Here is a 27,543-nt window from a genome sequence, read left to right on the forward strand (position 1 = left end):
AAGCCTGTTTCCACCACGGAATAAAAAAATTAAAAGGTAACTGCGACTTTTTATCTCACAATTCAGAGTTTTTTTCTCAGAATTGCGAGACATAAACAGGCAATTCTGCCATTTTTTTTCAGAATTTCAAATAATCTCACAATTGCAAGTAATAAAGTCAGAATTTTGAAATATAAAGCCAGAATTGCAGGATATAAACTCACAACTGCATGAAAATTCTGACAATTCTGCAATTCTGACTTTTCTGGGGTTTTTTTCAAAATATTTCTGATATAAACTATCAATTGCGAGATAAAAAATCAGAATTGCAGGATATAAACTCGTAATTGCGAGAAAAAGTCAGAATTGCAAGATTATATCTCACAATTCTGACTTCTGTTTCACAGAATTGTAAGAAACAAACAGGCAATTCACTTCTTTTTTTTCTCAGAACTGCATGACATAAACTCACAATTCTGAAATGCTTCTAATTGGTTTTACCTGATTATATTTTAACTCAACTAAATTTATGTCAGTGGTATGAAAGCCTGTTTCGCCACTCAGTAAAAAATAAAAAAGGTAACTGCGACTTTTTATCTAAAAATTCTGACTTTTTTCTCATAATTCTGACTTTTTTCTTTGATTTTTGAGAAATAAACAGGCAATTCTGACCTTTTTTTTCAGAATTGTATGATACAACTCACAATTGTGAGTAATAAAGTCAGAATTGTGAGATATAAAGTCAGAACTGCAGTATATAAACTCGCAATTGCAAGAAAAAAGTCAGAATTGCAATATATTTCACAACTCTGACTTTTTTCAGATTTGTGAGACATAAACTCACAATTGTGAGTTAAAAAGACCAGTTCTGAGGGAAAAAAGACTGATATAGAAAGTCAGAATTATGAGATGTAAAATTGCAATTGCAAGAAAAAAAAGTCAGAATTGTGAGGTAAGAAGTTGCAATTACCTTTTTTGTTTTATTAAAAAAAAAAAAAAAAAAAAAAACAAAAACAATGATTTTTCCCCAATATCAGTAGTCAATCAAAACAGGGTTTTTCAATGGGCAATTAAAACGTTAGCCTACATTATTATTAATAATTATTAATATAATATAATATAATATAATATAATATAATATAACCTTTATGTAAAAGAAACTAAATAAAATAAAATATAAACAGAAGAATGTTGTGTATAATCATATATATCTTGCCTTTATCATTTTTAATATTACTCTTCACAAGTATAGATCTGGGATATGGGATATGTGCAATAAATTGAGATACAACATAACCATGACACGAACTTGCAATCACACTGTGCAGATTTTCATTCACACTTCACGTTCATAACGTTCACTGACCAACTAATGTGTTATGCTCATTAAAATATTGCTGTATCCCTTTATTACTGACGCCTTTCTAAATAAGCTATTCATTCCTACTAAATAGTAACCACAGCTGTAACATTTCCTCTTATAGATGAGTGTTTCGCTATGACAGCACAACATGCAGGCGTATTTTGGGACGGAGTGATAATGAGTGTTAATTAACTTTGACCCTGGCTGGTTGTTGATTATGTGACATTGTACTCCAGGACAAAAGCAGATCTGTGACCCTGTTTGCTCACATTTCCACGAAGGAACACGTCCCACAGGCTTCGTTTTACATGAGAACGGTGGTCTTAAAACGATGTCACATTGCTAGCATAACCTCCTTGATGCCAACACCTGAAATATGCAACAACACACGCCGCTCACATGTTGACAGCCTCTCATTTTAACAAGACCAAGCCCCCACCGCCAGAAACCGGATCCCGCTCTTGCCCGGGTGCCTGGACTGCAGGGTTTACTGGGCTAATTCACTGCTACAGACACGCTTGTAATAGCATCACCTGCAGTCCGTGCGGCATCTCACATCTCGCTACCTCACGAAAACTGCATCTGCCATCCAGGTTAATGTGGATCATATAAATGCCTCTGACTGGTTGACTTTTCCTGGATCTGCAGATGACATCAAACTGTGTATGAAGTTTTGCGTCCGAGCTGCATCTTCACAGGCCTGCAATGCGCTGGAAATAGATGAGGAATTAATGCAGCACAACCCTGAAAGACGCCCTCTACGGTGGGATATTATTAGGAAAGCCTCCCTCGCTGCTGAAGGAGGATCGTTCAAGGATTTACACGCTCCAAAACAAACAACATTGGAATAAGTTACCCTTTGTTACTGATTTGCAGCCAGCTTTGTGGCTTCTCTTATATGGTTAAGATTAAGATGCGGCTACGGGATGCCGACCCGGGGGCGATCGTTACCCTCCAGAAACGGCGAATGTGGCTTCACACCATCGGAATACATCTGTCTGCTGATAGACCTTCTATCGCCACATGACTGTAAAGCAAGCAGGCGCCTGGCTGCACATGGTGCGCCGCTGGGTCGGGTTTCACACAGACGCAGATACAAAGAGCTGCCGATTGTTTGTTTGACGGCGTATCTATGGGCCCGTGCGGAATGATCTTGATGAATAACATTGCTTCATGGGACGCACACCGCAAAAACCACTCTGAAGTTACACTCTCGGAACAGACCCAATACATCTCACCACACAGTTATGGGTTTCCTTCAAAAGGAGGACAAGAAGAGTTCATTTAAAGAGGAAGTTCGCTCACAAATTTTAATTCTGACATCTTTTACCCATCCTCATGTCTTTTGAAATCTATATCTGACTTTTTATATTTATATAAAAGATATTTATAGCAGATTGTTCGAGCTGCTCTTTTTCATACAGTTATGGTGACTACAGTTTCAGCTACAGCTTTTTCAATCAACAATTTCATTTTCAGCCAGTTCCTCACATAAAGCTACCATATGCCTTAGGAAGACCTTATTAAAAGAAACAGATTTTATGATGCTATATATATATTTTTTTTTTGGTGGTTGACTACCCTAGTCCCCATCCACTTTAACAGTACTGAAAAGATCAGCATGGACCTTCTTAAAAATGTTTAATTTTGTGTTGCACTATAAAATAAGGTAATATATAGATATGGATGGCATGAGAGTGAGACAATTATGACAGAATTTTAACTTTACTTTTGAGTACTCTGTCTCTTTAAATAATAGGTTCATCTAAACGACACAAAATAATGCATTTGGCCATATTTTCAGTTCACTTTTCTCTTTTTGAGATGTTTTTCTGCTATAAACAGCCCAAACCTCACAAATAATATCATTTTTAGGTTACAGTCTCAGAGCAGACCAAATACATCTTACCACACAGTTTATTATATATGAATGTTATGGGTTTCCTTCAAAAGGAAGACAAGAAGAGTTCACCCTAATGTCTTTTGAAATCTGTATCTGGCTTTTTTTTATTCTGTGGAGCAGAAATGGAGATATTTATAGCAGACTGTCCAAGCTGCTCTTTTCCATACAATGAAAGCGAATGGTGACTACAGCATCGAAGCATGATTTTTTCATTTCATTTTCGAAATTTAGCTTTCAGTCATTTCCTGTTAGCTATCATATGCCTTAGGAAGATCAAAATAATAAATATATCAAAATAATATAGATTTTATTAAGCTTTATTTATTTTTATCTGCGGTTGACAGCCCCAGTCCCCATCCACTTTCATTGTACTGAAAAAAAATCAGTGTAGACCTTCTTAAAAATGTTTTATTTTGTGTTGCACTATAAAAATAAAGTAATATAAATATGGATAGCATGAGAGTGAGAAAATAATGACAGAATTTTAACTTTAATTTTGAGTGCACTGTCTCTTTAAAAAACATGTTCCTTTAAATAACACAAAATGGATTTGGCTATATTTTTCACTTAATTTTTCTCTTTTTTAAATGTTTCTCTGCAATAAACAGCTCAAAGCTCACAAATCATATCATTTATAATTTACATCAGAACAGACCAAATACATCTCGCCACAAAGTTTATGTGAATGTTGTGGGTTTCCTTTAAAAGAAAGACAAGAAGAGTTCATTTAAAGAGACAGTTCACTCAAAAATGTTCATTCTGACATCATTTTCTCAGCCTCACATCTTTTTAAATCTGTATCTGACGTTTTTTCTTCTTCTACGGAACACAAGTGGAGATATTTAAGGCAGATTGTCCAAGCTGCTCTTTTCCATACAGTGAAAGTGAATGGTGACTGACGCTTCAAGGCAGGATTTCTTTATTTATTATTTTCAGTCATTTCCTCACATAAAGCTATCATATGCCTTAGGAAGAATATATCAAAAGAATATACCGTAGCTTTTATGGCACTTTATTTATTCTTTTTGGCGGCTGATGGTCCCAGTCCCCATCCACTTTCATTGTACAGTGTAAACCTTCTTAAATATGGTTTATTTTGTGTTGCACCATAAAAATAAAGTAATATAAATATGGATAGCATGAGAGTGAGAAAATAATGACAGAATTTTAACTTTAATTTTGAGTGCACTATCTCTTTAAATAACACAAAATGGATTTGGCTATATTTATCAAAAAAATATCCCGTAGCTTTTATGGCACTTTATTTATTCTTTTTGGCGGTTGATGGTCCCAGTCTCCATCCACTTTCATTGTACTGAAAAAAAAATCAGTGTGGACCTTTTTAAAAGTATTTTATTTTGTGTTGCACTATAAAAATAAAGTAATATAGATATGGATTGCATGAGAGTGAGAAAATTATGACAGAATTTTAATTAATTTTTGAGTGCGCTGTCACTTTAAATAATAGTTTCCTTTAAATTACACAAAATAATTCATCTGGTTATATTTTTTCTCTTTTTTAAATGTTCTTCTGCTATAAACAGCTCAAAGCTCACAAATAATATCATTTTTAAGTTACATTCTCAGAACAGACCAAATACATCTTGCCACACAGTTTATGTGAATGTCGTGGGTTTCCTTTAAAAGGAGGACAAGAAGAGTTCATTTAAAGAGACAGTTCACTCAGAAATGAAAATTATCTGTATCTGACTTTTTTTCTTCTGTGAAACAAAAATGGAAATATTTATAGCAGATTGTCCAAGCTGCTCTTTTCCATACAATGAAAGTGAATGGTGACTACGGCATTGACGCATTATTTTTTCATTTCATTTTCAAAATGTAATTTTTAGTCACTTCCTGTTAGCTATCACATGCCTTTGAAAGACTATATGAAAATAATATAGCTTTTATGACACTTTTTGGCCATTGAATGCCCCAGTCCCCATCCGCTTTCATTGTACTGAAAAAATCTTTGTACTGTTTTATTTTGTGTTGCACTATAAAAATATATCTAATATATAGATATGGATGTCATGAGAGTGAATGATGACAAAATTTGAAATTTAATTTTTGAGTGCTTTAAATAGTCCCTTTAAATAATAGTACCCTTTAAATGACACAAAATAATGCATTTGGCTATATCTTTTACTTCTCGCTTTTTTAAACATTCCTCTACTATAAACAGCTCAAAGCTCACAAATAATACCATATATATGTTCTGTTCTGATTAGCTTCATACATTAGCACTAAGTAGGACATGAAATGCTGTTAAATATTTTCACAGCAAATGCCTTACATTTCATGCAGGCAGACAGAACAAGAAAAAAAGAGGAAATTCATTTCACACTGTTGTAAATCCCCAGTAGATTACACGATTTTACTGTTTTAATTAAGATGACAAATAGACTAGTTGCTTCATGGTGGAATCCCTTTTCCCTTGTTTTAAATTATCCTACTATCCTCTCCGCACCTCCCCCCACCTTTTTATTAGGACCCACAGATGACCGTAAACTTCTTACAAGGCTTGTTTTGAATTTCATAGGTGGCGTGGAATCCTGCAAGGCGTCTGCAGAAATTTACGGGGAAGTGTGAGAGAAACAATCAACCTGGCAGCAACGTGCGCCACTTTAAAAAAAGACTAATTAATCAGACGTGGCCAGAGAATTCTGATGTCTCGAACTTACATCATTATATTACACCTATTCTTGTTTAGCAGTCAACGGCATGCGTGCAGACACACTAAAGAGGCGAGGAGACTGTTGTTTCGGCCAAGGCTGATGGGGCACTGGAGAGTAAATACGGCAGCCAAATTTCTCGCAGCTGACACGCGTAAACACTACACCGCTTCCACTCAACAAAGGCTTAAGTGTTCACAGGAACGGCAAACGTGTGCTGATAGTTCAGTTTCTTTTTACAGGTGCTATGCATCACAGGAGTATAGCGTTCTCTCTGACGAATATATATAGGATCAAGCACTTAACCGGCTAACTCTGCCTACTAGAATAGATCTTCAATCAACAGGAAAATGAGACACTGAACAAACTAAACATGAGGAGGGAATGTTGATGCTGATTTGTTTACTACTGCATTGTAGTGCAGTACAATCAATCAACCTACTACTTTTGTATTATCATTTTTGCATATACAGTTTACATACACCTTGCAGAATCTGCAAAATGTTAATTATTTACCAAAATAAGAGGGATCAAACAAAATGCATGTTATTTTTATTTAGTACTGACCTGAATAAGATATTTCAGATTAAGGATGTATACATTAAGTCCATAGGAGAAAATAACAGTTGAATTTTTAAAAATGACCCCGTTTAAAAGTTTACACCCCCTTGATTGTTACCTGAATGATCCACATCTGTTTTTTTTTTTTGTTTAGTGATAGTTGTTTATGAGTCCCTTGTTTGTCCTGAACAGTTAAACTGCCTGCTGTTCTTCAAAAATCCTTCAGGCCCCACAAATTCTTTGGTTTTTCAGCATTTTTGTGTATTTTAACCCTTTCCAACAATGACTGTATGAGTTTGAGATCCACCTTTTCACACTGAGGACAAATGAGGGACTCATATGCAACTATTACAGAAGGTTTAAACGCTCACTGATGCTCCAGAAGGAAAAATGATGCATTAAGAGCCAGAAGGTGAAAACTTTTGAACAGAATGAAGATGTGTATATTTTTCTTATTTTGCCTAAATATATATATATATATATATATATATATATATATTTTTTTTTCATTTAGTACTTCCCTTCAGAAGCTACAGAAGATACTTACATGTTTCCCAGATGACAAAATAAGTAAAATTTACATTGATTTTAAAATTCCAAAAAAATTTCACCCTGAATTTTCATAAATATATTTTTATTATAAAATATATTTTATAAACATTTCTTACTTGCCATGAAACTTTTATTATTAGTATTATAGTAGTATAGTGTTTTTTTTTTATGCCAAACAATGTGGATCAAGTTAGTTGACATCGATCAATCAATTAATTATCAAATAAATAAATCAATTAGTTCTGGCTACTTAATACAACGAATATTGCACATATGTGTTTACAAACTAAGAAAAAATAAGGATAAAAGATAATCTTCTAAAGGTAAATTTTAATTCTAAAGTAAAAGTTAATACTCGATCTGTAGGTTGCAACAGATGTCTAAATTTATAGCTAAATAAATTTAGTCTATCATTCTTACAACATCATTTACACCATGTACTAAGTACTGCCTACTAGTAACTGAACACTATTTACTTGCCAAAGACAATTTGTACTCACATTTGGCTCTCGGATGTTAATTTTGGACCCTAGTGCTCCTCCTCTAAGAAAGCACATTTAACAGTCATTAGGCGCTGACAGAAATGAATACAGGGTAAAAGTACCAGTCTACTAAGCTGCCAAACTCCATTAAATGTTCACCTTAACTCTTTCTCTCTCATAAAGCAGTTATTCTAGAAGCAAGGCCTAAGAACATCACACCCCACCTTCATTCACATATTTTTGCTTGTTCACTTCAGCTAAATCCAAGGGTGGCCAAGATGTTTTTGTCAACGTGTTAGCTTTCCTATTTCACCGAGGCCCACATCCTCCAGTTTATTCTATTAATGCTATGAGCTTTTATGTGGAAATAACTGTGACCCATGGCAAAGGTCAAAAATAAAGTGTGTCCCAAGTGCTGAGGCCAGCGGGACACCCCATTCTGAGAAAAAAAAAAAAAAGCAAATCCCAATAGCAATCGGCCGAGTTTACACACAAAATGCAAATAGGCCTCGGACAAATGAACATGGGCGAGCAACAGGACCGCTGGTTGCCAGATCCCCTGAGATCTACAGGAATGAATTATTAAATCTTCACCGGGACGATGCGAGAGAGAGAGAGCGCGGGAAGAGGAGAGAGGGGGTAGACACACACTGTCATCTGAATCTTCCTCTTAATCCAATGAGAATTTATTTTCTTTGCCGCTGTAAATGTTGATCGCTAAGCTGTGGGACAAGTGCACTCTGTGGTGCCATTCATGCATAAAATGTGGATTTCTATTTGATTTTCTGATGTTTAAGCCTGTTAAATTCCCCCCCGCTCCCTGGCACGATCGCCTCCCCTTGAGTTTCTCCATAACGTAATTACACCGAGGAGCAAATATTGACAGCATTTGTCTTGAGCTTTGAAATGTTCAAAATCCCAAACAGAGAAACCCAAAAACAAACAAACTTAGAATAACGTCTGGGTTCTGCATTTTGATTGGCCGACTACTGAGGATAGTACTTTGAATTCTGGAATATCAGAAGCGACGCTTTGAATTTCTGACGGTGAAAGATTTCCGCTCGTGCTCGGCTTAGCCCTTGACAAGGATTTGCATCCTTTGAAAATGTGCTGACCATCGGCAAGTAAACAGACGTGACCACCTTGACAAACAAGTCAGGTTTGGTGTGAGGGAGAGCGTGTGCCGTTGTGTGCTTCGAAAAAGGGTGTTAGCAGTTTGTTTCGATTAGACAGCGAGTACAAATCAACAGCACATTCTACAAAAAAAACCCAACCTTTCAAAACCTATACTTACAACAACTCGAACCACCAGAAATCTTACGAAAGAAATGAATCTTACAAGCGCATTTCCACAGAAGCTGCTCATTTTATGTATGAAAACAACTCTTGTTGCTCCATTCTTTTGAATAGCTTAAAGATGATTTTAATAGACACAAATTGTTAAATACAGAAATAATAATGTGTGTGTTTGTGTTTATCAGTGTTGGGAAGGTTGTTTTGGAAATGTAAAAGGTTAGGGGTTACAATTTACCCTAAATACTGTAACTATTTTAATTGTTAATGTAACTGATTATATTTGATTACTTTTCTAAAATTGTAATGAATGTTTTCAACTATTTATCATTTTCAAACATTTAAAGCAGGCAGGGTTAATCTTACAGTAGAACTTAACACTGATTACTGTCAGACACTTGAATTAAGATTATAATAATTTAATTTTAAAAAACTGTCGTTTTACTTTGAGATCATTTTGAGGCTAAACACAGATTTAAAATCATAACAAGAAAAAGTGAATATTAAAACAAGAAGTATTCAGATGTAACCTCCTTTGCATTGTTAACATTTTCATAAGTAACTGTAATATAATTACACATTTTTGTTACACTGTAACAGATTAGTTACATTTATTTAGTAATTAAATTATGTAACGCTGTTACATGTAACTAGTTACTCCCCAAAATTGGTGTTTATAAATGCTATACACTTTAAGTCAGAAGTGTTTTTTTTTTTTTTTTTTTTTTTTTTTTAAAGAAGTCTCTCCTGCTCATCAAGTCTGCATTTATTTTATTCAAAGTATGGCAAAACAGTATAATTTTGAAATATTTTTACTATTTAAAATAACTGTTTTCTATCTGAATATAGTTTAAATTGTAATTTATTCCTGTGATTTCAAAGCTGAATTTTTAGCATCATTACTCCAGTCACATGATCTCTCAGAAATTCCAATATTCTGATTTGCTGCTCAAGAAAACATTATTATTATGTATTATTATGTATCAGATGAGTAGAATTTTTTCAGGTTTCTTTCATGAATATAAAGTTCAGAAGAACAGCATTTATCTGAAACAGAAATCTTTTGTAACATTATAAATGCCTTTATCATAATTATTGATCAATTTAAAGCATCCTTGCTAAATAAAAGTATTAATTTCTATAATTACTCGCCCATCTCTCCAAATAAAATAAAATAAAAATTATCCAAGCTTTTGAAAAATGTGTATAATTATGTGTATAATTATTTAATTTGTATTATTAAATATGTGTATAATGTTTATTTCAGATAAATGTTGATCTTTAGTTCTTTCTAATTAATCAAAGATCCCTGAAAAAAAGTTATCAACTGTTTTAAATATTGATGATAATAATAATAAATGTTTTTTGAACAGCAAATCAGCATATTAGAATGATTTCGGAAGGATCATGTGACACTGAAGACTGGAGTAATGATGCTGAAAATGTAGCTTTGATCACACGAATAAATTACATTTTAAAATACATTCAAACAGAAAAGAGTTATTTTAAATAGTAAAAATATTTCAAAACATTACTGTTTTTGCTGTACTTTGGATCAAATAAATGCAGGCTTGGTGAGCAGAAGAGAATTCTTTAAAAAACATTTAAAATCTTACTGTTCAAAAACTTTTGACTGGTCGTGTATATAATTATACATATTAATATACTGCACCAAAAAGATTAAAATCTACCTAAAATCATACTTGCTCCTTAAAAAGTTTAATAACTTTAACAAATAAATGTATTTTTTCCTGAATTATGATTCTAATATAACCAATTATGATTAGTTCCAATTGCCTTTTATTGTTTATGGTCATAATATTTTTACACAAAATCATATTTTTATATAATACGACTTAAATGAGGATTTTTCAATTTTAACATGAATATCCCTAAGTGTGGACTATCTTGTTTTAAACACAGTTTAATAAAATTTGATAAAAAATACACATCTAAATGCCCACCAGTGTGCCGCATCTCTCTCTCTCGTTCATTTTGGGCCAATATTCGATCCTATAGTACCTGAAAGAGACCCTCCTCCATCACCGCCCACCCCTCTGCACACACCTCTCACTTAATAAAGAGCTATCCGAACAAGCTCATTTATTTTCCAGAAAATTAACTCACTTTCAGTCCTGATTAATGATTTTAATCTAAATGAATCAAATTAAAAATTGAAAATTATATTTCCAAAGCCCACAAAAAGGGGGGAAAAAAGACAAGGAGAAAAGACCATTCCCACTTAACAAATGAGCCTTCAAATATTAAAAGAGGAGCAGGAGTGGGTGATCCTAATGAAATGTGTCCGGTGCTTGGCTGCCTCTCCCTACACACAGCCACATCCAGAGCTGGAGAAAGAGGAGATGCACAGAGAAAATAAAGAGATGGGAGAGGGGGAGCCCCGCTCATTGTTCGCAGAAAATCCGGAGAGAATTACCGAGCTATCTACTTACTTTAATTATCGTGTCATGCCCTGTACATTCTCAACACTACTTAAAACCAGAACGAGAGAGAAGTCACGTGACCACGGTGGGCCGAACGCTAGCGAGTGGGCATTGACTGATGCGGACGAATTTAGCGCGATATTTCGGCACAGAAATTCGAGTCGTGGCTGGCTGCGTCTCTTTCTGGGCTTTGTTGCTCACCTGCCAAATGCTTGGCTGACTTAATAGACAAAGTGATGAACGGCGATCATTTTGGGGCGGAGGAATATTGCTGACTGCCGATATTGGAATCGCTTCTGATTGGATCACCATCGGATTTCCCACTTCAAACGGAGGGGGGAAATCGGCGTCTAGGTCAAATTGACATGTTTGTGCTTGCTTTGCGAGGGGAAAAACACAGCTGGAGCGTTTGTGAGTGGAACGGTGTCACTTGTGTAAAGCTGTTATTGGTTATCGAGTCATGGCTGTTCAGAGGCGAGCACAATTTTATTATGACCCATCTTTCATCCAGGATCCCCAGTATAAAGGACACTGAAATTTTAGGGGGGTGGTGAGCGCTGATGGAATGTCATCCAAATGATTGAAATGTTGAAATTCATAATTGGAAACACAGTGCTATCTCATGGCCCTCTCCCTCCACGCACACGCACAGACAGACACGTACGGCGGGCTCCTTCACAGCAGCGGAGGCATGTGCGAGGTTGGGCACGGCAGTGGTTTTTATGGTAATTGAGGCAGTTATATGAGGTGGATGTGGACAGCGCCTTTCTTCTGCCGAGACTTAAAGAGAAATAAGCGTGTGTTATCTTCCTGCCGGCAGAGCCGCCCTATTGTTGATTCAATAATACAAGACGGCTCTTATCAGGGCTCGGGGTGACTGATTGGCAGGCCGATATGTTTAGACAATGTGCCGTGTTCAAACTGAATTTACCCAGGCCTCCGGTCTGCCCAGGAGCAAGCAGAGCAGAGCGAATTAACACCACACAATGGACTGAGACTCTTTCAACATCTCTACATGCCCCCCTTGGCCCATGTCTTTTTCTGGATTAAAACCCATGACGTCTACAACCATGTATGATGTTTTTTAATAATAATGATAATAATAATAAATAGAATTATTATTGTTATTATATCAAACTGAATGAAAGCAAAAAAAATCAATGCGAATGAATACATATAAACAATAATAATAATATTAATAATCAATAACTTTAAATAAAATAATTGCTTAAAAATATACAAAGAACAATAAAAATAATACAAATATAAAAAATAACAATAATAAACATTAATAATAACAAGTAGCAAAAATATACTTTATAATAATAGTATTAAAAATACAAAAAAAAAAAAAAAATTAAATGGGGAAAAGTCCTAAAATCAACTGCTTCTACTATCAGACTGACAATATATATATATAATAAAATATAAAGGTATTTAAAAATAAATAAATAAACAAACATTGTTATTATTGTTATTATTTTATATACAAAAAAGAAAAAAAAAGTGAATGAATACACAGAAATAATAATAATAATAATAAATAACATTAAATAAATAATCAAATAATTACCTAAAAGTATTCAAACTGTATTCAAAAAAGTATTCAAACTAAACCTTCAAGTAAACCATTTTATTTGGTAAATTAGGCATTAATATCATCTGTTTATTATTATTATTATTAATAATAATAATAATAAATAGAATTCTTATTATATAAAATTGAATGAAAGCAAAAAAAAAATCTATGTACATAATACATATACACAATAATATTAATAATCAATAACATTAAATAAATACTAAAATAATTGCCTAAAAATGACTGATCATAACAGAATATAATGGTATTTAAAAATAAATAAATAATAAGAATTAATATTATTATTATTGTTATTATTATATAAAATTGAATGAAAGCAAAAAATCTACATAAATGAATACACATAAATAATAATAATAATAATAATAATAATAACAACAACAACCATAACAATAATAATAATCAACAACATAAATAATTAAATAATTACTTGAAAAGTATTCAAACAGTATTAAAAAAGTATTCAAACTAAACCTTCAAGTAAACTTTCAATTGGTTGATATAATCTATTAATAATAATAATAAAAATAATCTATTGTTATCAGTTTGACAGTATAAACAGTCAATTTTAGGACCTTTTCCCATTTAAATATTTATACTATTTATATAAAGTATATTTTTGTTATTTATTAGTATTGTTATTATTATTCAACAACATTAAATAAATAATTGCTTTAAAAAAGTATTCGAACATTGTTCAATAATTGGAAAATTAAGCCCTGATATCATCTGTTTCTTCTATATCTGTCCAATAATTATAATATTAATAATAATAATAATGATGATGATAATAATAATAACAATAATAAATATGTGGAAAAAACAAAACAATTCTGCGAATGGAGGCACAAATAAATAAATAAATAAAGAAAACAAACAAACTAAGACGCACAAGGCACCGCAAGGAGAAATGTAGCTTTAGTTACGCTTTTCAACAAAGAGCTAAATAAATTAAAACTGGTGGAAAAAAAAAACACAAAAAACAATCATAGCCATTGCTATTCCAATGCAATGCAGTTCTCTGAGGACAACCGAGTTAGCTGAAAAACTGTAGCTAATTTGCTCCATTATTTTTACCACAGTTATGCAAGAAAATCAGAAATATGTTTAATTCAAAGAGGGTTTGAATCATAAAGTATGTCTGTGAAATACAAATTTACCAGGAGAACTAGTTCCATCTGGACAGGGCTTTGGAGAAAACTGCATCAATTCAAAATCAAGGAGCATAATTGTGTTTACATTTGGGGTTTCTGTTTAATCCAAAGAGACACCCAATGGTGGGCAAAAGCCAAGGCAGAATGAGGTGTTAACAACACACGGGTGTGTAGGGGTGAGATATCGGCCAGGGGAGGTGGTGGCCAGCATTGCTGGATCAAAAGGAGCGATTTTTGCCTTCATCTGGCCTGATGGTGGAGTAAATGAGAACAGATCAGCGCCGCGGTCTGTGGGCAGGTGGCTGTCGGCCGTCGTCCGTCTCCCAGCCATTAAATTGCTGGCAAGATGGAGGGCCCTCCTTTCCTGTAGCCACACTTACAGATCAAACAGTGACAAATGAGATGTAACTGCACTTGTAAAGCAAGGCTACAATCTGTCAAAGTACAATATAATTTGTGATCTGATGTGGCAAACACGTTGTCTATTCCTGACGTCGCAGCTTGCTTGGATTCACCTACGAAACATCACAATTTCTTTTTCTTTCTTTCTTTCTCTCTTTTTTTCACCTTCTTTTATAGTTAATCAGTGATACTGATTTTTGTGATGGTTGCTAATTATTATAATGACCTATACTATTTTGCTTTTTTGTTTAAAAAAAAAGGCCAAAATAAGACATGATATCATGTGCTTTAATAATAATATTAAGAAAAAATACTTGTATTATAATTTTTTTTTTTTTTAAAAATGGGTGGAAATATTATTTAGTACTTAAAAAAAAGACATATATTTTTAAATACTTTTTTAGCATTTAGTATCATATTTTACTATTTTTAGTATCATATTTTTAAAAATTATATAAATATATTTTAATAAATTATTAAAAATATGATACTAAAAATAATAATAAATAACTAAAATATAATTATAAATATTTGAAAGTATTATAAAGTATTATAAATATCTGAAATATTTAAAAGGAAAAAATGTCCTAAAATCATCTGCTTCTAATATCAGACTGATAATAATAAAATATATTGGTATTTAAAAAAATAAAATAAAATAATAATAATAATTATTATTATTATTATCATTAATAATATAACAATAAACAAACATATAATTTATATAAATAGTATTATAAATATTTAAATTATTTAAATGGGGAAAAGTCCTAAAATCATCTGCTTCTATTATAAGACTAATAAAAATAGAATATAATGGTATTTAAATAAATAAATAAATAATGATAATAAATAAATAAGAAAAAATATATTTTATATAAATAGTATTATAAATATTTCAAATAATTAAATGGGGACAACGTCCTGAAATTGCTTGCTTCTGCTATAAGCCTAATAAAAATAGAATATAATGGTATCCAAAAAATAAATTATTTTTATTATTATCAATAATAGAATAACAAAAATATATAAATAGTGTTATAAATATTTAAATTATTTAAATGGGAAACAATGTCCTGAAATAAAACAAATAATTAATAAATAATAAGAAGAAGAAGAAGAAGAAAAATAAATAAATATTTTTACACCAGTAAATTAAGAAAATAATAAATACATTTCAACCTATCAGCCAAACGTGACAGACTGATACACAAATAGAAAGATGGATGGATGGATTGAGAGATAGACTCCGTTCTAAAGCTCCATTGTCTGTATTTGTGTGCGGCAGGCTTGGTTATTACCTGAGGAAAATCAGTGCCGAGGAAAAAACTACTTAGTGAGCTGTATGACTGCATTAACAAGGCCTCTCTCTGCCTGAACAATTCCTCGCCTCTAAATGATCTAATTAAAGTCTCATCAGTCGTGTGTCTCGGGCCGAGCCCTCCGCTGCTGCATTCAGACACTTTCACACGGAACGGCGTTCCCTGCTGTGCTAGCGCTCCCCTCGGCCTCACTGATCACATGGAGGCCTTCTGATACATCATCATAACAGACAGTGGGTGTCTTCTGAGGGTGGAAGACTTGTACAGGTTTAGTTGTTGAGCAGGGCTATGTGATGGGGGAAGAGGGTAACAAAATTAACCCTTAGGGGTTGAAGAGTAATAGATATGAAAATGAGTTAACTGTTAGGACCACAAACCACTTTTCAACACATTCCTTATACACACGCACGCAATGAATTATCCAAAACAGGAGGCTGGAAAAAAAAAAAAGGTGAAGGTGTCTCCTTCAAAAATGTGTAAACATTTATAAGCTTTCAACGTGACCGGAACAGACAGATTTTCGTGGCAGGTCATCGTCTATCAGGCGCTGTGAGATTGATACGGTATGTGTCACTATGGAAGGGCGTGAGTGCTGTAAGGCAGGGGGTGATGGTGGCCGTCTGATGGGGGGAGATTGCATTAGAGCGGAGCACGGGATGGTGCTGGGGGCTGGGCCACGCTGGTTAATATGGGGCAGTGGGGAAACTGATGGTGTTGTAGGAAAGAGGGACGGGCTGCAAACGGCCCGCAGGTTGCTTCAGGTCGGTCAGTGGGAGATGAGTGGGTAATTGCCACTTCACCATGCCCAGTGTGTTCATTCAAGCCTTCAAACGACAGAACAAGCATCTGAGCCTTTTCAGATTTTTTTTCTTCTGCAGTAGATAATTTGGACTGTGGGAATGTGAATGTAGTACATAGTGTTCATATTATCAAAACCTAAATATTACATAAAAAAATATGATAAATTATATAAACAAGACACACAACCAAAAAAAAAAAAAAAAAAGATACATTTTTATGATAGTGTGTTTGTGTGTGTATATATTAATAAATTCTAAAAAAAATATGTAAAATTTATATATATATATATATATATATATATATATATATATATATATATATGTACAGGGGTTGGACAATGAAACTGAAACACTAGCCAATATAGTGTTGGAGGTTTCATGGCTATATTTATGCAGCCTGGTGGCCAGTCTTTACTGATCGCACATTCCACCAATAAGAGCAGAGTGTGAAGGTTGACTATGTGCACCCAATAGCTCAAACATTGTACCCTGAAGGTGGTGCCGTGTATTAGGATGATAATGCACCAATACACACAGCAAGACTGGTGACAAGAGTGATTTGATGAACATGAAAGTAAAGTTAAACATCTCCCATGGCCTGCACAGTCACCAGATCTGAATATTATTGAGCCACTTTGGGGTGTTTTGGAGGAGCGAGTCAGGAAATGTTTTCATACACCAACATCACATAGTGACCTGGCCACTGTTCTGCGAAAGGAATGGCTCAAAATCCTTCTGGCTACTGTGCAGGACTTGTATTTGTCATTCCCAAGATGAAATAATGCTGTATTGGCTGCAAAAGGAGGCCAAACACCATACTAATTGTGGTCTAAACCCAGGTGTTTCAGTTTCACTGTCCAACCCCTGTATATATATATATATATATATATATATATATATATATTTGTATAATTTATTTTTGGTTATAATTTAAATAATTAAAAAATGCACAATTAAGATTAATTTGACTACGACCATGTAAATAAAAATAATAATACAAAAAAATAACAGACAAGCAACAAACAATAAAATAAACACAATAAACAAGACACAGACAAAAAACTAAAACCTAAGACAACACTGATTTTATTTAAAATAAAAACTGATATATTTATATGATAGTGTGTGTGTGTGTGTGCATAAATATATAAACTATAAAACATAAATGTAACATTTTATCGTTTTTATTTTTTTATCAATTATTTTTATTATAATAACAAAACACACAAGATTAATTTAGATTAAGGTTAATTTGTGACCATGCAAATAATAATAATAATAATAATAATAATAATAATAATAATAATAATAATAATACAATAACATAACAGCCAAGAAAAAAACACAATAAATTAAACACAGTAAACAAGACACACACACACAAAAAAAACTAAAACCTAAGACAACAATGATTATATTTAAAATAGAAACAAATTATTAGTAATATTTATATTATAGTGTGTGTGTGTGTGTGTGTGTGTGTGTAGTATTGTTTTCATTATTTTCATTTTAAAATATGTGTATAATTTTACTTTATTGTTTATTTTATAATATTAATTATAATAATATTATAATTTAAAAAACAATGTACAATTAAGATTAATTTGCAACTATGACCATGTAAAAAAATTATAATATGAATATGAATAATATGAATCATATGACATAATACAATAATAGCCAAGAAAAAACATGATAAATTATGTAAACAACACACAAAAAAACTAAAACCTAAGACAACAATTTTATTATATATATATATATATATATATATATATATATATATATATATATATATATAAATAATTATGCTAATCTGAATATTTAGATTTGAGAATTATTTTTATTACAAAATTTAAATATTTTAATATATATTTTATATTTTTAATATTAATATATTATATATTTAATTATAGTTTATTTATAATATTATTGTTAAAAAATACAATTAAGACATATGTATGACTCTGACAATGTAAATAATAATAATAATAATAATAATAATAAATTAGAACAATAAAAATTAATTAATTAGAAAAGCATGCAATGGTCACAGACAATATATGCCTTACATATTTAGGTTTTGAATGACAAAAAATAGTTTAAAAAAATAGTGTCAACTCGCTTCTTCCACCTCACCATTCTAAAAATATTTGAAGATATTGTTCTATGCAGCGTCAAATTCACCTCATCAGCACTTACTAAAAAAATCAGTACAATTAGGCCTTGTGCCATCAAATTAGCCCAAAGCAATTTAAAGACAATGAGTAAATGAAATGCTTTGCAATCAGCTCACATTAATTTTCCATTGCATATAGTGACTCGTCACACATGATCACGACGTAGACATGAATACTCACAATAATGATTAGCCAAAGAAAAAAAAACTTTATTGACTGTCTGTCTGTGCTATGTGTGTGTGTTTTGTGAGACATTTAGGTGAGGTAAACACAGGAACTGTAAGTGTGGTGTGGGTTTACGGCTGAGTGACGGGGGTATGACCCACTGAAATACACTCTTCTGAAGAAACTTCATCTGTCAGTCATATCAGTGCTTTAACAGCTCTGTGCCGGACAGCCTAGGGTACCGGGAGAGGATAATACTCCCTTTGCAAGCGTGTTTGTGCGTGTGTGCACAGCAGAGAGTTGTGAGGCCCGTGCTTTTCCTCATTCTAGAAATGTATGTCGTGTAGCCCTTTACCACTAGGAGCTTAAAAATACAATCTTTCTTGCGTGTTGGTAGCATAATAGCTAAATATGTGGTCTGCTATCACATAATCTGCAGGTTCAGTTCTTCACTACCTGCTAAATGGCAACCACATAATAAAAGCGACATAAAAAAACATCTAACAAAACAACGAGCAGATCTGTGGGGATATCGCTGATAGATTAACACCCTGCATCAAACTAAGCAGGTCATTTCTACACTATTTTTGGATGAGAAATTAGCAGATGCGTACTGATGTGCCTGCTGGTAACAAACCTCTGGACAGAAATACATTTATAATACTTTGTTTCAATGCCTGTGACCTATTTTACAGCAAATTACACAATTGCTTTTGTACATGCTGACACTCATGCTAATTAGACTTGCGCTGTTGTGTTGTCGTGCGCTTATAACAAAACAGATGTGCCGGCAAATGTGTCATCATGAATTTGTTAAGGATTCACATTGGAAGATTTGTACCACTGGACCCGGAGCTTGAAATTAAAAGTGCGATTCGAGTTCCCAGAATGCATCAGCCTACTAAAGCACATGTTTACCCTTAATGCTCGAGGTTTGGGGGCAATAATATTGCATCCAGAGTGCTGACGCGCATTTGATCCCAAGTGCGTAAAGTGTTCGTCTTGCCGACTCTACTGTAGGAATTCAAGACTTCCCCTCACCCGTGTTCGCACTCCTGCCATTCATAGATTACTATTATCAAGCCTCTCAAAGCCAGCAGTTCCACACTGCACCAAATTTAGCCTCCCCAGCCCCCCTCAGGGCTCATACCACAACGGTCTGTCGCTCAAACCATCTTCCCTGCCTTTCACATCTACATTCTCCTGCTCAATCGCACCAGTCCACATGGGTTGACAGCGTATGGCGATATGTATACCACATGCCTCGAGTATGTGTGTGTGTGTGTGTGTGTGTAAGGTGTCAGTTCCCAATAAGTGAAGATAATCAGGACAGAGAGGATGATGCTCTCCGCCTTGCGAGGGTAAACGAGTGCGATTGGGTCGTAGCGATGCTACTGGCCTGCTTCCTGACATAAAGAAATAAGGACGTTCTCGCCGCGCCAGCTGTGCGGGCATCAGGCCCCTGCCAAATTCCAGACCCTGCCCTGCAACCAAATCAGCCTGGCCGGCTGGAAAAGCACAGTCTGTGGGCTCAGCATGCTCTGTCTATGCAAAAAAAACCTGCCGTCTGCAGGCAGCGGCGCAGAACCGGAGACGCCAAGAGCCCAGTCCGACTTGTGCCTTCATGCACAAGTGAAGCCCAATAAGGAAATTGGTCACAAATTGTGCAGCCCAGTAAGGAAATTGGTCACAAATTACCAAAACAAAGCAGTCGGAAAGAGTCAGCACAGGCAAATCGTGGCCTGCGGCCATGGCTCACTGCACTGTACAGAGCGCTGATTTAGCCACATCATTCAAAACGACATGTTACTGTTGCATTGTTATGACAGTCAGGCAGCTGCACGATTGGTGCGGTTGCAAGAGCCCATATAGAGCCATTAAAAGGTCAGCAGGTGCTGGACAAGGCGCCCGCTCGAGCATCCCAGTGGACGCGTTCTCTGGGATTGCGGGCGGTGGGCTGCAAATGCTTGTGATGAGGGACAAGCTGAATGCTGGAAGCAGTCCAGACTCCAAGCCGGAGCCACTCAATCACAGGCTCAATCGAAGGCCCTCGCCTCGGCAGCGTCTGCCAGGCCTGTGGAAGTACACATTTACACCGCTCGCATTTCCTCACTGATACGACGCTACACTGCTGTTTACCAAAAAGACACCACTGGGGTTCATAGGTGATTTGGCTACTCTCTTAGGTTGCTGAGAGTGAAGAAAGAAAATTTGCATTTGTTTGCATTTGAATGTACTATGGGACCCAAGAAGTGTATGAACACTTAGTGAAGTTCCAAATGTAGGTTCGTGAGAAGCCTAATCATCCCAGTGACAATTCTTCCGGGATCCCTCCACCTTCCCATCTCCACCCTGAACTACTCTTCTGCTTGAACTCAGGTTCAAGCCTCCGTTGAGGACATCAGGACTGGATGGGCAGGCAAACCCGCAGGATTCATACCTTGAGTGTGGCTACATTGTCCAAGTACTTCTTGTGGCCACTGTATATACATCACCTAATTATGTGAATATCTGCTATGGATGTGCCAAGCAGCTGCCTTCTGGGAAAAATCATCATTTATTAAAGTGTCAGCAAAGTGTCCCTGGTGCTCTGTATGGAAAACGAAAGAGCACAGACCTCCAGCTGTCCCTCTGCCCACAAGTGGTTGTGGCAGACTGGGAAATGCACGAGTGGAGGAGGATGGGAAGAGTCCTCCAAAGTCAGCAGCATGTAAAATCTTCCCCCGCCTGGCTGGGGTCCAAACACACAATGCTCATTCTGCCTCCAATTCAGCACAGGGACTTCCACCAATCCTCTGTGGGTTACTCGAATGCCTAAAGATGTCATTTAGTTGAAGATGGCAAGCCACCACGGAGCTTGAGAACAGAGGGATTGGAGGGGAGGGAAGAGCGGTGGCAGGGGAGAACCGGGGAAGGAGCCGAGGAGGGATTTGCGCTACTGTGCCTTCTGTTGCTGCTGGAGAGGAGGTGGAAAAGGCACAACGATGACCTTTCTGTCTCTGCACGGAAAAAAAGAGAAACCTCTCAGCAATTAAGAGGAGTTAATGCCCTAATTATGTGTGTCGTTTTAGGCAGCGCCAGAGGGGATCTCCTAAATAGTAAGAGAGGGTCGGGGGGAGGGAGAAGAGGGCGAGATGAGGGGGATGGAGGGTAACTAACCCAGCTGTTTCATTCCCAGACCCAACCTGGTCTGGGTTTTCAGTTTGGGTTTTCAAGCAGGTGCGGTGGATAGGACAGCCAGACGACTCCCGAATGACCCACGCAGGGTTATTTCAGGTGAAGCAACATGCTTTCAACCCTTGAAGCGTGAGCGGTGAGTACGGGAGGAAGGTGTGCGCTGTGATACACATCACTAGCGCTATCAAGCAAGGCCTGCCAGTCAGTTATGACACTATAATGAGGCTGTCATGATATTCAAATGGCTTCGTTCTGAAGAGCGTGACTGTCTGCGGTGCACACTTTCTCCTTCACGATGAAGAGGAAGAAGTCTTCTTTTGAGTGGCACTTCATACTTAGAAGTTAGACCAAAACTCGCATGTCACAAAGTAAGTCATATAATTATTTTATATAATTAAATTACATTTGAGAAACCCAAAATGGTTCTTCCGTGGCTTTGCTCTGAAACCCACTTTCAGGTTTTGTCAGGTTGGTTTTGTACACCACAGGAATTGAGCTGAAGTGAGTGAATTAGATGGGATAAGATGGACAACAGTTTGTTCTTTAATGAGAAGATGGGTCGGACCTCGAACTGAAGGTGTAGCACAATCGCACACTGGAAGAAAAACAAACCAGCTGTGAGAAAGAGTTGCCATGCTGACATTTAAAAGCACACACAGAGGCGCTATCTAGGAATAAAGTAGGGCAAACTACAGAGAGAGAGAGAGACTGCATAATGATATCACCCCCCTGAGAGCTCTCTTTAAGACGCTGGCTCTCTATTTTGGGGAGGCAAGAGTGGGGGAACGTGGTGGGTGGAGGGTGGTCTCAGACGGGTCCTCTCCTCAGGCTCTAAATGAATGGCGGCGTTGCATAATCCAGCGAGCCTCGCCCGCTGACAGCACAATGATTTATGCCCCCCGTCAGAGGAAGAGAGGGGCGAGAGCGCGAAAGGCAGCCGAGGAAGGGACGGAGTGTGGGAGAATGAATGAGAGAGAGGGACAAAATGAAAGAAAGAAAGAAAGAAAGAAAAAGAAGAAATGAGGAAGAAGGAAGTGAGACAGATGCACTCGACAAGACTCCTGTCAAACCAAGTAGTCCTTTCTCCGTCTCATTCACTTTCTCCATTTTTTCCGAAGACACTTGGGACGACTTAAGTCAGACAGCTACAAGTTATCATTTCTAGTATAAAATGTATTGTTAAAGATTTTATGTTTTATATAAAAAACACTGTTTTTGCTTCAAGACCTGGATTTTACATCGAATTGGGACCCAACATGGGACCAAAATTGCTTATCATGCAAAAAAACGTAAATTAATAATTGAATAACTTAAATTTAAATGACATGCAAACTATCCGATTTGGCACACAAATCTGCACCAAAATAAAGAGTTTAATGACCTTTGACAATAACAAGAACCAACCTTTGGGTCACAATTCACCAAGAACTACTGGTTTAGACTTATAGAAAGACTTAAAGAAAATATTATGGGCTGTTTAGCTGATGAGGTGTTTTTTGCAGCGCTGTATCTGACCAGTGTGATCAGTGGGCTCTGGGATGTTCTGTGTCAGTCATGATAATGGTGACAGTGGCCGGCATGCTATATATTTCACTAAAGGGTTTTGCAGCACAGAAGCAGAAGAATTTTAAGCGGGATTTGATGCGATGAGACAGGCTTTTGAGTTTTAAATTGCTCTCTTGCTCTGACTAAAAGCAGCACGCACTCTATATGTATGAGTATGTATGTCAGTGTGTATGTGTGTGAGACAGAAAGCGAGCGAGAGAGAGACACTTTAGCCTACTCATATCTACAGGCAGGTCTGGCTATTTTGCTTCCATGGCTGCTCGTGTCCCCAGAGAGATGCGGTGGGGAGAGCCACTGCTGTCAGAATCCAAACTCCAGCCTTCGTTAGGACAGCCGCTATCTATAACACAGCACAATAATTGGGCGAGCTCTAATTGCCTTGTGCAGGAATTAGATGTTACATATTCGAAAGGTGCATCCCATCACTGCCAACCTACGTCTGCAGGTTTCTTATTTTCTCTCTTTTGCTCTTATTCGCTTTCTGACTTCAGATGAAAGCAACTAAAACACATACAGCATGTCCCATATATAGACACTCTTTATATCTGAAAGCATTGTACAGTGATTCTATGACAGAAGACTTAAGTATCACTCCAAAAAAGCAGGAGAAAGAGGTATGAGGTACATTAAGTAGCTCTCCCTGTGGAGAAGGTCATCCATCTGTGCGTTCAGACATGAGGAACGAGTGGCTGAGAATCTAGCCTCATCATCATCATCACACATATGCACATTCCCCCTTAGCTTGAGTACGCAAGATTTAGCGGAGTGAAGAGCATGTAGGTATTTATGAGCGTGTGTATATGCATTAGCGTCCTAGTGTATATGTTCTTGTGAATAAGTGTGTAAGTGTGTGTGATCAGTGCTGCATGCATCAGCTCGCCTGTGAGTGTTTCTGTGAGTGTGTGAACTGCATCTCTCTAAGTGTTGTGTAATAAGCACTCTCCAGTTCTGATGTACGGCTCTCGTTCCCCTCACGCTGCGTACCGCCGGGTGCTTTAGCTCGAGCATGTTAGGGCTGATTCCCGGCTGCGGTCTCAGGCCAGTGCTCTGTCAGGCCCCGTCGCTGTCTCTCGGACTGTCTGTGGATATAATTTTACAGTTGGGTGGCTGGAGGTAGCGACGCGGCAGGCGGTTGGCCCCCAGGGTCAAACAGAGACGTAGCTGGAGGCAGCAATTTCCTTGCAGCTAGAGCGCGCATGTGCCTGCAAGGTGAGCACCTGCACACGCTTTCAGTATGACGGTGAGTGTGTGTTGTTATTGAGAGGCTTTTCTTGTGCATATGTATGAGAGGAGTGTGTGTGTACAATGTGGGGGTGTTAAGCTGTAGGTGAGAGTTGCGGTGTGATAGGTGGACAGATATCATGTTGGGTGGTTCGACTAGCCCTGCGGGGGTTTGGCTCTGTGTGCCGAAGGATTTCATCACTTTGGATGACTGGTGTACAGAACTGCAAGTCTGGATGCATTTGTGTGTGTGCGTGAGGGATCCTTTCTTTATCAGGATTACTTATCCCATCCCCACCTCCATGTCTCCCAGGGGTGACAGGGCTAATTTCAGACAGATCTTCCCCTTGAGCAAGCTGTTGGCTATGGGTAACATCCCATACCCCCTCCCCCAAAACCTTCCAACACCAAACAGTGCCTCTGCATTAGCCCGTACCTCACCAAAGCTAGCCAGCCACGGTTAACCCCGGCTGACAACTAACACACACACATATATAGACTGATCTGGATTTAATCTGATCCCAGGCCAGTGAGTTCTGCGCTAAATCAAAGAAAACAACAAAACCTGACAAAAGTGCTAACAAAACGTACAAAAATTCAAGTAGGCCTAGTGAAAACCACCAAACTAAATGCTAACATAACATTTTATTTGCAGAAAGCCATGAGGGACATCAGTTGTGCAAAAAAGCTATTGAAATATTCCATATGAATAGCCATGAAGTTCGTAACCATTCCTAAAACAAACCTGAAAAAAAATGTGATACAGTAATATTCAAAAGCTAAAAAAATATATAGGAGCATTTTACACACATAAAACTGTGAGAGACCTTAGGCATGCAACAAAACCAATTCCAAGTATTTCATATGAATATCAAGGAGTTAACATTTTTGTGTTTTCAATTTGTGTTGATTGTGTCTAAAATGTTTTGTCATGTCCATTTTTGTGTGATTTTCGTCAAATTTGTTAACACGGTTAGATATATCAAAAAGCTTTTGATGCATTTTGGATAGCATTGTCTGGAGATTATCTGAGCCAATTTTGGTGAAAATCGACCAAACTGTCTAGGACGAGTTTGAAAAAGTAGTTTTTTCGCAAAATTGTGAAAAATATTGACCCACAGAAATTTAAATGTTCGTTCGCATTTGACTCGGCATGAAAATTTTGCTTCTAAATCTTATGATTCAAAAGTTATTAGCAGACATATGAGTGCAAATTTAGCCTATTGTTGATGCTAGAGAGTTTGAGATAGAGACTCCAAATTTGCTATGGTTAATATTGAGTCTGTCCTCTATCTGTGTGCCAAATCTCATAACTTTCCCGCAAGCAGTTGTTTTGGTGCTTTGCCCCTAATATTCAAAACATTTTTAAAAATGAGTATCCATGATGTTAAACTGTTTGTAAGTGTTGTTTGTGTCTAAAAAACAACAGAACCTTAAAAAAAAGTGTTGTAAACCTTACACAAAAATAATGTTAGCACAATATTTTACACACAGATTGTATTTGAATGGTCATAAGGTTAAAGCGGTTGTATGCATGTCTACAAAATCAAACTAGAAATAGCTATGTTCAGAAATCGCAACATTTAAAAGTGGGACTGTCATAAAACCGACTAACAAAAACAATGCTACATTACAAAAAAGAAAAAAAACCTCGGCATTACCCAAAGAATCAGAGGAAAATTTTGCTTCTAAACCTTACGGTTCAAAAGTTGTTAGCAGACATATGGGTGCAAATTTGGTCTACTGGTGGCGCTAGAGAGTTTGAGATTGAGACTCCAAATTTGCTATGGTTAATATCGAGTCTGTCTTCTATCTGTGTGCCAAATTTCATAACTTTCCCGCAAGCAGTTGTTTCAGTGCTTGGCCACTAATATTCAAAACATTTTTAAAAATTAGTATCAATGACCTTAAATTATGTTTGTAAGTAACAACCTTAAAAAACAAGCTAGCGCACTGGTCAGATGTAGTGTTGTAAACCTTACACAAAAATAATGTTAGCATAATATTTTACACACAGATTGTATATGAATAGTCATAAGGTTGAAGTGGTTGTATGCATGTTTAAAAAAAGCAAACTAAAACTAGCTGTGGGACTGTCATAAAACCGACTAACAAAAACAATGTTACATGAGAAAAAAAAAAAAAAAAAAGTGAAAGAACAATAAATATGCATTGCTGAACTGAATTGTTTGTATGCATGTTTTTTTCATTCTTTGTGTGTAAAGTGAACATGTTTTGGAAAAATAAGAAAATTGATGCATCAATTTTTCAAATGACCCTTATTCATATGTAGAGGGGGACCTCTGTATTAAATTCAAGCACTTTACAACAAATGGTTGTGCCATTGGGTGCCATTTTGATATATGTGTGTATGGGTGGCTAGCAGCAAGAACAAAAGGCGGCTATTTGTCTGGGTGCTCATGGGAGAAGATGCCATATCAAACATGCAACTACATCCCTCAGACCTTTCTGAAAACAGGCCTCTACTTATCAATTACCTACCTGTCAGCGACACCGGCCGTGTAGGCAAATGTCCCTGCACAGGGCAACAATAGCGTTGAATGAGATTGCCATTTACGTGTGTGCGTGTGTGTGCGAGAAAAAGACGGATAATATAAAAAAGAAACATTTCACACGGACAAAAACGCGCATATGCGCAGGCAACGCAAACAAATGTGGACCTGTGGGGCATTTTCGCCTG

General features: G+C 36.2%; 1 protein-coding gene across 14 annotated transcripts in view; it reads right to left on the bottom strand.

Annotated features, from left to right (window-relative positions):
• esrrga (estrogen-related receptor gamma a) overlaps positions 1-27,543 on the bottom strand; it is a 212,192-nt gene that overhangs the window by 41,155 nt on the left and 143,494 nt on the right. The gene's annotated exons all lie outside the window — the stretch shown is intronic.

This window comes from Labeo rohita, chromosome 17, assembly GCF_022985175.1.
Source record: "Labeo rohita strain BAU-BD-2019 chromosome 17, IGBB_LRoh.1.0, whole genome shotgun sequence".
Classification (NCBI taxonomy): Eukaryota; Metazoa; Chordata; class Actinopteri; order Cypriniformes; family Cyprinidae; genus Labeo; species Labeo rohita.